The sequence below is a fragment of the Vicugna pacos genome, chromosome 2 (genome assembly GCF_048564905.1).
Source record: "Vicugna pacos chromosome 2, VicPac4, whole genome shotgun sequence".
NCBI classification, from domain to species: Eukaryota; Metazoa; Chordata; class Mammalia; order Artiodactyla; family Camelidae; genus Vicugna; species Vicugna pacos.
The window spans coordinates 16,977,646-16,990,505 of record NC_132988.1 but is presented as its reverse complement, the minus strand read 5'-3'; the positions used below and the strand labels follow the sequence as shown (position 1 = coordinate 16,990,505).

Here is a 12,860-nt window from a genome sequence, read left to right as displayed (position 1 = left end):
ATAAAACTTGTGTTAAATGCAGCACTATTCAGAGGTTTCTTACCTATATCATAATATAATTCTGATACAATTCCAGATTTTCAGTATCAGTTGGCAAACTTAGACCATTTGATGCCAGCTTATACAAGATGGTCCTAGACTTTATCCAAATATATTTTGAAGCATGATCTCATTCATAAAAGACTCTCTATTCTTAAATATTCCAGAATTCTGATGTAACCCTCTGCTATCTGAACGGAGTTGCTGTGTCTGAAATGGCTAGATTTCCTAGGATGGGCACACCCTGTTTCCTAGTGACTCATCAACAGAGTGCTCTTTCTACATATATTAAAAACATTAGCGTTTTTTAAAATTTAAATAGAGCTTAGATTACATGAGTAGAAACTATAAGTTTTACTTAAGAAGGAGTAGATTCTACACAAGAGACTGTCTCTAAAAGTTGTCTGTCCATTACATTTTGGAAACTGAATTATAATCTAAAAGTACCGAGGCAGCTAGCTCATCTGCTGGTGTGAGCCTATGATACTGCCTTTTGCAAAGTGACCAAAAAATGTAAAAGTAAATCCTTTTACTACCAACAAATTCGTCATTTGTGTTATTAAAGTAATGCCTTGTTTCAGCAGCTCAAGGAGGCCCTTTTGCAAATGATTCATATTTTAAAAAGATAGAATAAGGCATTTTTTGAGGATTTTTAAAAAATTCTTTTATTTTTTGCTTGTGGGGGAAGTAATTTGGTTTGTTTGTTTGTTTTTAATGGAGGTACTGGGGATTGAACCCGGGACCTCATGCATGCTAAGCACGTGCTCTACTACTGAGCTGTACCCTCCCCTCCAAGGCATTTTTTAAAAAACAGCACAGAAAAATCACCAGCCAAGTGGCTTTTGCCCAGGTAAATTCTTTCATTCAATTTGCTGAAATTTTCTCTAAGCCAGACATTAAGCAACAGAGAACAAGACAGTCACAGCTTCTGCCCTCACAGAGACTACATTCAAAAGGGAAATACAAACATTAAGAAAATACTTACAAGCACAACAGGTGTTAAGAAAAGAGAAGTTCAGATTGATATGAGAATGTTTAAAGTGACGTCTTTAAGGCCTTCCTGGGGCTGTGGTATTTAGACTGAGACCTGAGCAACAAGTGACAATTGGCCAAGCAAAGTAAGAAGAAACAGCATGCTCTTGGTTCAGGGACAAAGAGAGACTGTCATGGAAAAGGAATTGAATCAAGTCCAGTAAGGCCAAGGTAGAGAAGAGATGGGGCAGCCAGCTGGGAGAGGAAGCTGAAAACGTAGGCAGGACTCAGTTTGTGGAGGTCCCTGCCACTACGTGAGATATTTGAGACCTCGTCCCCAGAACAGTGGAAAACTATGGCAGGGAGTAAAGGAGGGAGGTATCATGGTAATGGTTTCATGAACACACATCAAGAAAACAACACTCAGCCAACTCTTATTAGAGCCATCTGTCTCACCCTAAGGTTACCTCCAAGGAGCAGAGCCAGAGACATTCAGGGCTGGCAAGCTCCTAGTTTATTTCAGGCAATGAGCCCAAGGATCAGAAGTGGGGGAGTGAGAGGAGTGAGACAAAGGAATGAAAGTCAATCCAAAGGTATACTACTCCACAGATCTCCACTGCAAGCAGGAGGTCTCCACCCAGCAGGGGACAACTCCTAGGCGCCACATAGAAGGTGCCTAAGAATTATCCAGCCAAAGGATTGGAAAGGGGAGTATTTACCCACCACCTCCCATTCCCTGAGGGTCCAGGTTCACACATGCATCCAAATGGCTGAAAGGGCCCCTGCGGGTGTGTCACGAGGCAGCCCCGCCATTGAGCAAGAGGCACCTGTGAAGCTGGGGCAGCTGTCATCAGGCTAACACTGCCCTGCAGCTGGTTGCAACAGCAAAGCTGAAATTCACAAGTAGGATAAGAGTTTGCAAGGTGGGACATAAGAATCAGATATGCCACTCCATTTATAGTTCACTCAGGATCCTACTATAAGTCTGGAATTACCCGTCAACAAAACACAAAAACACATAAAGCATTTGGAGTACAGGTGCTGGGGAGGACAATTCATTATCTAGTGTCAAGTTCCATCCATAAATAATGCTTTTTTCTGAATAACACTAAGCGCCAGGCTCTGTGCAAAGCCCTTATATTGTTACATGTACTCCTCCAGACAATCTTACAAGGAGGTACTATCCTTGTAACTGTATCAGTTATCCATGGCTGTACCCCAGAGCATCCCAAACTCAGCAGCTCAACAATCAACATCTATCATCTCACTCAGTTCCTGTGGGTCAGGAATTTGGGAGCAGCTTAACTGGGTTGTTTCTAGCTTAAGATCTCTCATGAGGTTGCCATCAATATGTCAGTCAGGGTTGCAGACAAGTGAAGGCTTCACTGGGGCTGAGGGATGTGCTTCCAAGATACCCATATGGTGCTGATTGTTGGCAGAAAACTTCAGCTCCTGCCAAGCAGGCCTTTCCTTGGACTATTTGACTGTCCTTACAACACGGCCCCTGGTTTCCCCCAGGCTGAATCCAAGAGAAGGGGCAAGGGAGAAGCCATGGTGTCTTTTATTACCTAGCCCCAGAAGTCACACACCACCATTTCCACAATTTCCTCTTGGTTACACAAGTCAACCCGACTCAGCATGGGAGGAGACTACATCCAGGTCTTCATGAATATCAGAAGGCAGGGATTGCTAGGACCATCTTAGAAACCAGCTACCACAATCACCATTTTACAACTGAGGCTCCTGGGGCCCAGAGAGGTAAAGTTACTTTCTTAAGGTCATGCAGTAAGTTGTGAACTTAATATTTGAACCTGGTTCTCCTCTGGCTCTAAGTTCTCTGTTTTTTTTTTATCACTATACTTTCTCTTTAAATAACCTGATACTTAAAGATGAACATATTTATCCATACAGGGAAATGTTAATATAGAGTATCAAGAAGAAAAAAACCTGGAGCCCACCAATAGACTTCATTTGGCACAAATTTCTGACTCCAAGTTCCTTCATCTACAGACTAAATTGTCAGATTTATAAACACAGGTGCATGTGTGCCAGAATTAATCACGTTACATGGCAGCGTGTAAAGAAAAGGGCACAGTCCGAGAAAGCTAATTTAGTAAAATAAACGGACTTCAAAGCAGCTCGGATGGTTTCAATACTACCTTAAAAAAAATTAAAAAGGAAGATTAAGGGTATGATCATGAGCCGTGAATAACAAATCCATCCTCTCTGCAGGATGGGGGTAGGGACTGCTTTCTTCCACTTCGTGTTTACAGGATGTGAAAACCAAAGTCCTAGTGACTAAATGTTGCTGTACATCACCCAGGATGCCCGACTCAAGTACTCGGCGGGGAAGCTGGGGTTACCGTTCTTAGCAGTGGGGTGCTGCGCAATTACAGCAAAATGTGAAAACTGAAGATCTGCCGTGTTTTCGGTGAAGAATCGGTGTACTACTGGATGGTCTCCTCCTGTATCCATGGGTATCACCAGGGGACCCTGTTGTATTCATTTAATGAACCATCAGCATTGGAATAAAAAGCTAAAAGAATGAGTAACATCTACCATTCTTTAGTCCCATCAATATCAAACACATTGTTATTTAAACCACAGAGCAAAAATCTAGGGACGGTATTCTGAAACGGTATTCTCATCACCTCTTATTCATCACACCAAGTCCTAGCTCCGGTGGTCCCGCAGCATCTCCTGGCCCTCCTGCCCACGGAGGAAGCCATCTGATAGGGCATGATCCAGCGAGTTCACATTAATGAGTCTGTCCGTCTAATTCTCCAAACTCCCCACTGTTCTGTCCCCCTCCCCTCCCACTCCTCCAGAACAATACCCCATTGTTATAACCATCTTAGGGCTTCAGGCACTGGTTCTTTTCAAGTACAGCCTTTCTGAAAGCTCTTGCTTGCTGTATTTCTTTCCCTTCTATAAAAGTTAACAGAAAGCAGGCATATCATGGGCTGAGATCCACAGAGAAAATTAAAGCCATTCCATACTCAATGGTCTCCAGCCGTTTTTCATATCTGCAGACCAGGCCTACAAATTCAATCATTTTCATTCATTTCAACTTTTGTTACAAAGCATTTGGAATGGAATAAATTAGCCAGCTCATCTTTCCCTCTATTTCGGAAAAAAAAAACAAGAGTACTATTTCTATAGAGAGAGCATTTCATGGAATAGACACCATTTCTTACAGTAAAATTGCTTGACAAATAGGGTAAGAGATACGCATGTGTTGAATAAGATTTCAAAGGAGAGAAGAATGTGCAACAAAAAGAGGCAGGGGCTCTGATCCAATAAAGCACCTCGAACTGTCCAGGGTCTTTGATCTTCAAAAGTGAAGCTTTGGAACATCACTGTAACAGGCTCTTGGAATATTTCCAGTTTTCCCAGTATTTTTTTTTCCACAGAAAATGGAATTTCTAAAACGTGACTGTTAACATACATGAACCCCATCATCTTTTTTCCGTTCCATCTCCCAGCTCCATACCACTTCAGACACACTCACACAGTCCCTCAGAGGTATCCTGTTACAAAGGATGTGTGCACATGTGTGGAAGGATGAGATAGCTTCAACAGAAAAGCTCCAAACCAATTATAAGACAATCAAAGAAACAAGAGTTTTTAACCTGAGCTGTCTGAGTCCAAGGGCACTGGACGATGGGGTACAAGAGGAAAACAGAAGAGGGAAAATAGGGCGGGGCTTCTGAAGAATGGTGCTTTAAGTAATTCTCAAACTTGATAATCAACTTTGGTTAACATCTAAAGCCAGGAATAGCTATAAAACCCTTTCCACGGCACCAGAAGTGAGTGGATCTGTCATGACACAATGCAGCTTGAGTTCCAGAGCCCCTCACTGGCATGGGGACCTTCCAAGGACAACTCTCTTCCTAATTTTCTATTTGTAATTCTGAGTCCTGTTTCTTAAAAAATGGCTTAAGTTTTGGGGCCTGTAAATTTTGCATTCATTTCTGCACTGCACATCCGCAGAAGTACCCCTGCATCATTTCTACAAGTATAAGCAAAAGCAGAGAGAAACAAAAACAACGAAAGTAATTTAAAACCCAGAGAGCCGGTTACCCAGTGGCTGTGCTTGAAGTCCTTCAAACGCTTCCCATGATACTTTGAATAAAACCCTAACTCCCCACTGTGGTTTGCAAAGCCCTCCCTGATCCAGCTGCTTCTTCAAATCCAAGTCATCCCATTCCCCGTCTGACCTTCCATGTGACCTCCAGCCACACCATCCTCCTGCAGCTCCTCTTTCCATCTCAAATCCTTGCCCGTTGTTTCTGCTTCCTCCCTGCTTTTCACATTTCTGTCTTCCCCCTGTTTGGGGGATTCTCTGGCTCTCCCTGGGGACTCTAAATAAATCATCATGTTCTGTATCTCCTCATCCCCACCCTTGGAGCTCTCTATTAAACCCCATCTTCTTTTCTCCTGCAGCCTTTTACGCAAGTTAAATTATGTGTTGTTGGTTTTGGTCTTTTGCCTGTTTAATAACTGTCTCCAGTGCAATCCTGCCAGCTCCACCAGGACAGCAGTGACATGTGTTTTGTCTACCAGTATGTCCAGCTTCCAGTTCAGTGCCTGGCATACAGGAGATGCACCATTAAAATGTGAGCAAAGGATGATAATTGAGTCATACAACATTAATTGACTCATCCCATTAATGGAACTTGAGACTTCAAAGCACAGAGAATAACAACAAAAATAATAAACAATAATAATTTGGTGGAAATATTTCCGTGACTTTTGAAACTGACTACTTGAAAATAGTATAACATTTTTCTGGCAATTCAGGGACACAGTAATGAACAGTAAATTTCATGCCTTATAGGATAGAGTGCTTTCCCTGGAGATTATTGCTACTACAGGGTTATTGTGATTACGCTCATTGCCTGAAGCCACTATACATTTTGCATTTTATGCCTACTTTCCTTGGATTTTCTGCTTCTGTCATCATCAGGCCATTGAACCAACTCTTTTTTTGCTAAGTGGAGATATTGAGGATTAAAACCAGGACCTCGTGAATGCTAAGCACATGCTCTACCACTGAGCTATACCCTCCCCTACAAACCAACTTTTTTAACTTCTCAGTGAACCTTCCTTAAGCCACTCACAACCTTGTTCTGCTCTGCTACTTTAATCTGTTTGTGGGCTGGGAAATTACACAATGATCCTGGCGAGATGTGCGCAAAGAAACAGCAGACAAGACTGCCTGTGAGATAATCCAGTGAGCGGAATGGCTTCTGTGTTTGGCACTCGAGACAATCTGCTTACTTACAGATTAGTGACTTTGCTCCGGACAGGAGAGTTTGCCAGGTAAGCTATTCCTGAATATGCGAAGTGTGCTTGATTATTAAATGGCTAAACTGCTGTAGCTCCATGAAAAAAATCTCCTCTCAAACACTCTACTCTCAATGCTTCTGGCCACCAAAGGAGTGAGTGTTTTTCCCCACCAAGCAGTTCTCCAATTCCCTACAGACACCAGCTGGGTGTCCTACAATTTACATCAGCTCTGGCACCACCTACCCAGAGACCACGTCAGATCCCTCAGGTTAAGGGCTCTGTCCTACAGGCACTGCCCACCCTCACCCTCCGATGCCAAACAAATGTCCAGGTTGTTACCTGTGAATGACCAGCTCGAAATGGGAGATGGCCACCATCCCCTCCTCGGGTTAAATAATTTGCTAGAATGACTCACTCCGGAAAACAGTTTACCTTGTGAAAGGATTTCAATCTAAAATGGAACTGGAGGATGTAAAACGGAGAATCTTACGCATGCACCCTCCAAAAACCAAACTTAAAGAACCAAGACTGACATGCTGTAAATGCTTTAAAACCAAGACTTTCCTCCTGACCAATGAACATCCACCAAGAATCTCTCCCCATCCTCAAGACAATGAGCTTACTGCTTGGATTCAGGCTGGAATCCTCCTCGACTCCTTGCTTATAAGCAACGGCCGGCCTTGAATCGTCAAGGGACGCTTTTTGTGTAGCTTGCTACAGCAGGCGTTTCCCGAATTCCAATTCCTCTGCTATTCCCGAAAACTCAGTTTCAAGTAATTCAAGTTTACCTCAGTTTACCTTTCCATGTAGTTTGGCAACTGTCAACTGAGTTAAAATCACACAGCCTAAATGCTGAGAGCTATGTTTTATCAGGTGGACATTTCTGCGGACTCGAACCCCTTCGAGCCCTGGATAACAGACTCCCACGTCGATCTGAGGGACTGCTCCAAAGAGGTAAGGGAGGAGCCAGGACATACAGGAGTTTTACAACAAAGACCAGGTAGTCAGAACATTAAAAAGAAAACCAGACATCTCAAGTTAAAGAGTTTCGCACTTTTCCATGTATGGGAAAGAGCAAACATCTGGGCTCATTGAATTCATTCCTTTGATAAGCACCTAGCTATCTAGGGCCAGTATCCAGTCCTTTCATATTCTGAGTCCCCTCAGGGTGGCTGCAGAGGCCAGGCTCCCTGCTTGTCTGCATCATGAGTTGGCTGATGACTTGATGGCCACAGCATTCTTTGTTTATTGACAGGGCTTGCAGGATTTTTCATTCACACAACCTACTAGATTAGTTGTTTGTTATAAAGAATGCAACTCAGAAACAGTCAGATGGAAGAAGTATAGGGCAAGGTATGAGGGAAGGAGGCCAGAGCTTCCATGCCGTCCCCAGGTTCCCCGCCCTCCCAGCAGCTCCACATGTTCATCAACCCGGAAGCTCTCTGAACCCGGTACTATAGGGAATTGTATGGAGGCTTCATCAGATCAGCATGACTGATTAAATCATTGGTCACTGATGATTAGTTCAACCTCCAGCCTCTCTATCCTCTCCAGAAGGGGAGGTAAGGGGGTGGCTGAAAGTTCCAACTCTCTAATCACAAAGTTGGTTCCCCTGGCAACTAGCCCCATCCTACGGTAATCTAGGGGCTTTCCAAAAGTCACCACAGTAACATAACCTACCGTGTGGTTGAAAAGGCTTGTTATGAAAAACAAAAGACATTCCTTCCATCTTCATCTCTCTGGAACTATCTCAGGACCCAAAGACAAAAGACTCAATATTAAACAGAAAATGCTCCCATGCTCTTATCATTCAGAAAATTACAACAGTTTTAGAAGCTGTGTGTCAAGAAAACTAAATGTGTATAGACATAGATATAGACAGATATATACATAGATATACATTTCTTATTTTTCTATTGAAGTATAATTGATTTACAATGTTGTGTTGGCTTCAGGTGTACAGAAAAGTTATATATTTTTTCATTTTATTTTTCATTGTAGGTTATTATAAGATATTGAATATAGTTCCCTCTGCTATACAGTAAATCTTTGTTGCTTACCTATTTTATATATAGTGGTATATCTATTAATCCCAAACTCCAGATTTATCCCTCCCATCCTATCCCTTTCCCCTTTGGCAACTGTAAGTTTGTTTTCTATGTCTGTGATTCTGTTTCTGTTTTGTAAATAAATTCATCTGTATTATTATTTAGATTCTACATATAAGTGATATATAATATTTGTCTTTCTCTGTTTGACTTACTTCTCTTAATATGATAATGTCTAGGTCCATCCATGTTGTTGCAAATGGCAATATTTCATTCTTTTTTATGGCTGAGTAATATTTCATTGTGTGGCTGAGTAATATTCCATTCCATTCCACATCTTCTTTATCCATTCATCCTCCAATGGACACTTTGAAAACACCATGGAGTTTCCTTAAAAAACTAAAAATAAAGCTACCATATGGTCCAGTGATTCCACTACTGAGCATATAATAAAAAAGATAAAAACTCTAATTTGAAAAGATACATGCACCCTAATGTTCATAGCAGCACTGTATTTCTCATTATAAATCACAATATTGCCCCCATCCCCATGCCCATTTGAATTATTGCACTTCCATTCTAAAAGGGGCAAGAGAAATGCAAGTTCAATACAAATGCAAATATTACATGGAGAAATATATCCAGATTGATTCTTTTGAAGAGGAAAAGAAAGTCAAAGAAAAATATTATGTACCAAAAGTACCAAAAGTGTGAATCAGGAGTTAATAATTCAGAAAACATTCCTGAAAGTAATGGCAAGGATCAAAAGTGGAAAAAAAAAAAAAAAACTCTGCTTAAGGAAACTTTTTATATGTGAGATAATAATCTAATAGTGGTCAATAACCAAATTAATGATTTGTTCCTCCATGAATGAAGACTCCTTTCTGAGTTAGAAAGGAGGAAGAGGTGAGCTGGAGAGCAGATAAAAAATGGAGATATGAAGTCTATGACTGTTTTTTGAGGATGACTCACCATGAGCTCTTATAGATGACTGATTGTGAAGAGTGAGAAAAAGAATGCATTAAACCATAGGCATTTGAGCCCAGTAACTCTCTGGGGAACTCACCTCCACTCTCTGAACTATTTTATTGCATAAGCTAACCTTACGAATAGCACCAATGTGAAATAATCCCAACATGTGGTTCTCCTGTCTTTCTAGAGTCCATTAACATCTCTCAAGTAAACTATAAAAAGCACATTCATGTATTTTTAAGTGTTTAGATTGCACCTCATCTCATTTCAAAAATGACTGCAGTAATTTATAAGAAATCAAGCACACAATAAGGAAGTTAAAAAAGAAAAAAGGGGGACTAATTCTGAATAGAAATCAATTACATCTAAGCTAATAGCAAAAATGAGTGATGACATTAGGTTCAACTCTGAACTTCCTAGAAGCCACAGTAAACAAAGGTCAGTGATAAATTATGCATTTCTTGTCTGAACAAAAGAAATATATGATTTATTTAGGAGTTACACATCTTCTAAGAACTATTATCGCAGAGATCCTTTTACAAATGACTTTGGACAACATAATAGACAATCCACAGACAACTCCTGAATAGATGTTTACATGTTTGCTAATACGCACAAACATGTCAGTAAATTGCATCTGTATGTATTCTAAGTTATATACACATACATGTTCATTTCCTAGTTATAGCCCATATATCTACATATATACTTACACACATTGCAATGGGCTAAATGTTTCTGTCCCCCCAAAATTCATATGTTGAAATCCCAACCCCCACCGTGACGGTATTAGGAGGTGGGGCCTTTGGGAGGTGATTAGGTCATGAGGGTGGTGCCCTCATGAATGAGATTACTGCCCTTATAAAAGAGACCCCAGAGAGTTCTCTTGCCCTCTTTCCACCATGTGAGGATGCAAGAAGTCAGTAATCTGTAAACCAGAAGAGGGCCTTCACCAGAACCTAACCATGCTGGCACCCCGATCTCAGACGTCCACCCTCCAGAATTATGGGAAATAAATTTCTGTGTCTACAAGCCACCCAGTTTATAGCCTTTTGTTACAGCAGCCCCAATTCAGTAAGACATACATATATATGTACAGATACACATGAAGTAGCTCAGAGAAAGTGCTTCTCTAAGGAAGTAAAGCAATGGGGCTGTGTAGATTACAGGTACTGACAGCCACAACAGTTCGTCCCATCCCTGTAAGCTAGCACTCAGCAGTGTGACTTTGTCACTCCCTCATCAAAAAGTGGAGTAAATTTCTCCCTCCGTTGAATATGAGCTGGCCCTGTGACCAGCTGAGACCAACAGAAGTGATGTGTGTGACTCCCTCACCTGGGCTTCCAGAAGCCTTGCAGCTTCTGCACTCATGTTCTATTTATAGCACTGCCAGCACGTGCAGAAGCACACGCTGGTCTTCTCAAGGGTCAGCACTAACAGCCAGGCAATTTAGATCATCCTGCTCTAGTCAAGACAGAAGATAACCACAGCTGCTTGAGTGACTGCAGGAGAGGCCAGAACAACTGCCCAAATGTGAGCAACCAAAATTGGTAACCACCGGGATCATGAGGTTAATAAATGGTGGTTTTAAGCCACCATTTGCAGTGAGCTTTGAGGTGGCTTGTTATACAGCAAAAGCTGATATAAGATTCAAGGTATATAATTTTCTCATCTAACACCAGAACAAAATGGAAAGATCAAGGGAATTATGGTTGTTCACCCTGCATTTCCCAAAGTCCTCTCAGGAATTCTGAGAAAGGGAGATGGAGCCTTGACACAGAACAGGTCCATTTTCACTTCTTGGGTAGAACAGGCTTTAAAGTTTCTTTCTCTAAAATAAGTGCTCTTAATCTGACTTTAAGAAGGAGCGTGGTCCTAGTTCAAGTAGAGAATTCCTGGTAGCGGCCCAGTGTACACATAGTTCCTGCTTATGATGGCAGGAAATGTACTGGCCTACATCTCCCAGGATAGTCCTGAGTTCAAGTTTTCTCATCAAACTATGTGTTACTAGGGCAAGTCTTCTGATCTGAGGTTGGAACAATACGAATACTATGTCCATATACTTTGGATACTTTGGATACCATAATTGGCAAGTTAGACATTTTGTTGAGACATTTCCAAAACCCATCCTGTGTTCTCACCAGACAGCATAACAAAAGCATATTATTCTTTTAATGCACACAGATTTAAAAGCATGGCCATTAAGCAAAGCCATCACTGCTATCAAAGGCATCTGCAGTGTGCCAGGAGTATAAATAGAGAAACCAAAAACACTGTCTATTCTAATGGTCCAAATCAGATGACGATGGATTAGAGTATTGGCAGTAGAGGCTGGGGAAAAGGATGAATTCAAAATTTGTTTTGGGAGTAGAAATGACAGGACTAAAGACATAATTGTGGAAAAAAAAAAGGAAACAACAGCACATCCAAGTACACACATCAAAAGTGTATACAGTTGGATAGATGGGTTCAGAGTATGGATGAAAAAAAAATTTAATAGGAGAATCTGAGTTTGAGAATTGTCTGCAAATGGGTGATACTTAAAACCATGGAATGATGAGAGTTCCTAAGCAGAGACTGTGGATGGGGAAGGAAAGAGGACCAAGACCTGAGCACTAGGGAGCCCCTGCATGTAGAAGTCAGGAAGCGAGAAGAGCCTATGAAGGCAACTAAGAAAGATGTAGAGGAAAACCAGAGTGCACCATCACAGACACCACAAGATGCAAGGAATAAGAAAATCCAGACAGACGACTGGCTGTACACAGTTGAAAGATCAAATAAAACAAGAACATATTAATCTCATTAGATTTGGCAACATCGAGGCTATTGATGATTTTGACAAAAGCGTTGTCAGTGAAGTTTGCTGGATTGCAACCAATCTGGAAGGGGTTGTAGAAGAAACAGAAGGTGAAGAGCTAGAGGTACCCCATAGAAATAACTTTATAAATGGCTTGTAAAGGGGGCCAGAGAAATGAAATGGTAACTAGGAGAGATTGAAGACTCCAGAGGAAGCTTGGGGCTTTTTGTTTGTTTTGTATTTTAGGTTGAGATACACAGTTTGTTTGCTTCTGGGTATGAGGCAGTAGAGATGGAACTATTGATAATGCAGGAGAGAAGAAAAATAAACAAAGGAGAAAAGTCCTTACAAGAGGATGGCATCCAGAGCTGATGGGCAAGTTTGATATTTAATTTTTTTGAGGGGGAAGGTAATTAGATTTACTTTTAATGGAGGTACTGGGGATTGAACCCAGGACCTCATGCATGCTAAGCATGTGCTCTACCACTGAGCTATACCCTCCCCTCCTCCAAATCAGTTTTTAACTGAAAGGCCACACTAAGATGTATACGAAATTGTCTATATATTGACTGAAGATCAGCATCCATCTGAGAGCTTGTTAGAAATGCAAACTCTCAGGCCCCACCCTAGACCGTCTGGGTGGCTGAGCCCAGGACTTTGCATGTTAATAATCTCTTTAGGAGATGCTGATGCATGCTGAAATGTGAGAAGCACTGCTGTAAGTGTCACAGCATCTCTCT

At 41.4% G+C, this 12,860-nt stretch overlaps 1 non-coding gene across 1 annotated transcript; it reads right to left on the bottom strand.

Moving 5' to 3' along the window:
* Positions 1 to 12,549: 12,549 nt before the first annotated feature.
* On the bottom strand, positions 12,550 to 12,622 carry TRNAA-AGC (transfer RNA alanine (anticodon AGC)). The gene has a single exon. It is a non-coding gene; the product is annotated as a tRNA-Ala (tRNA).
* Between the last annotated feature and the right edge of the window lie 238 nt (positions 12,623 to 12,860).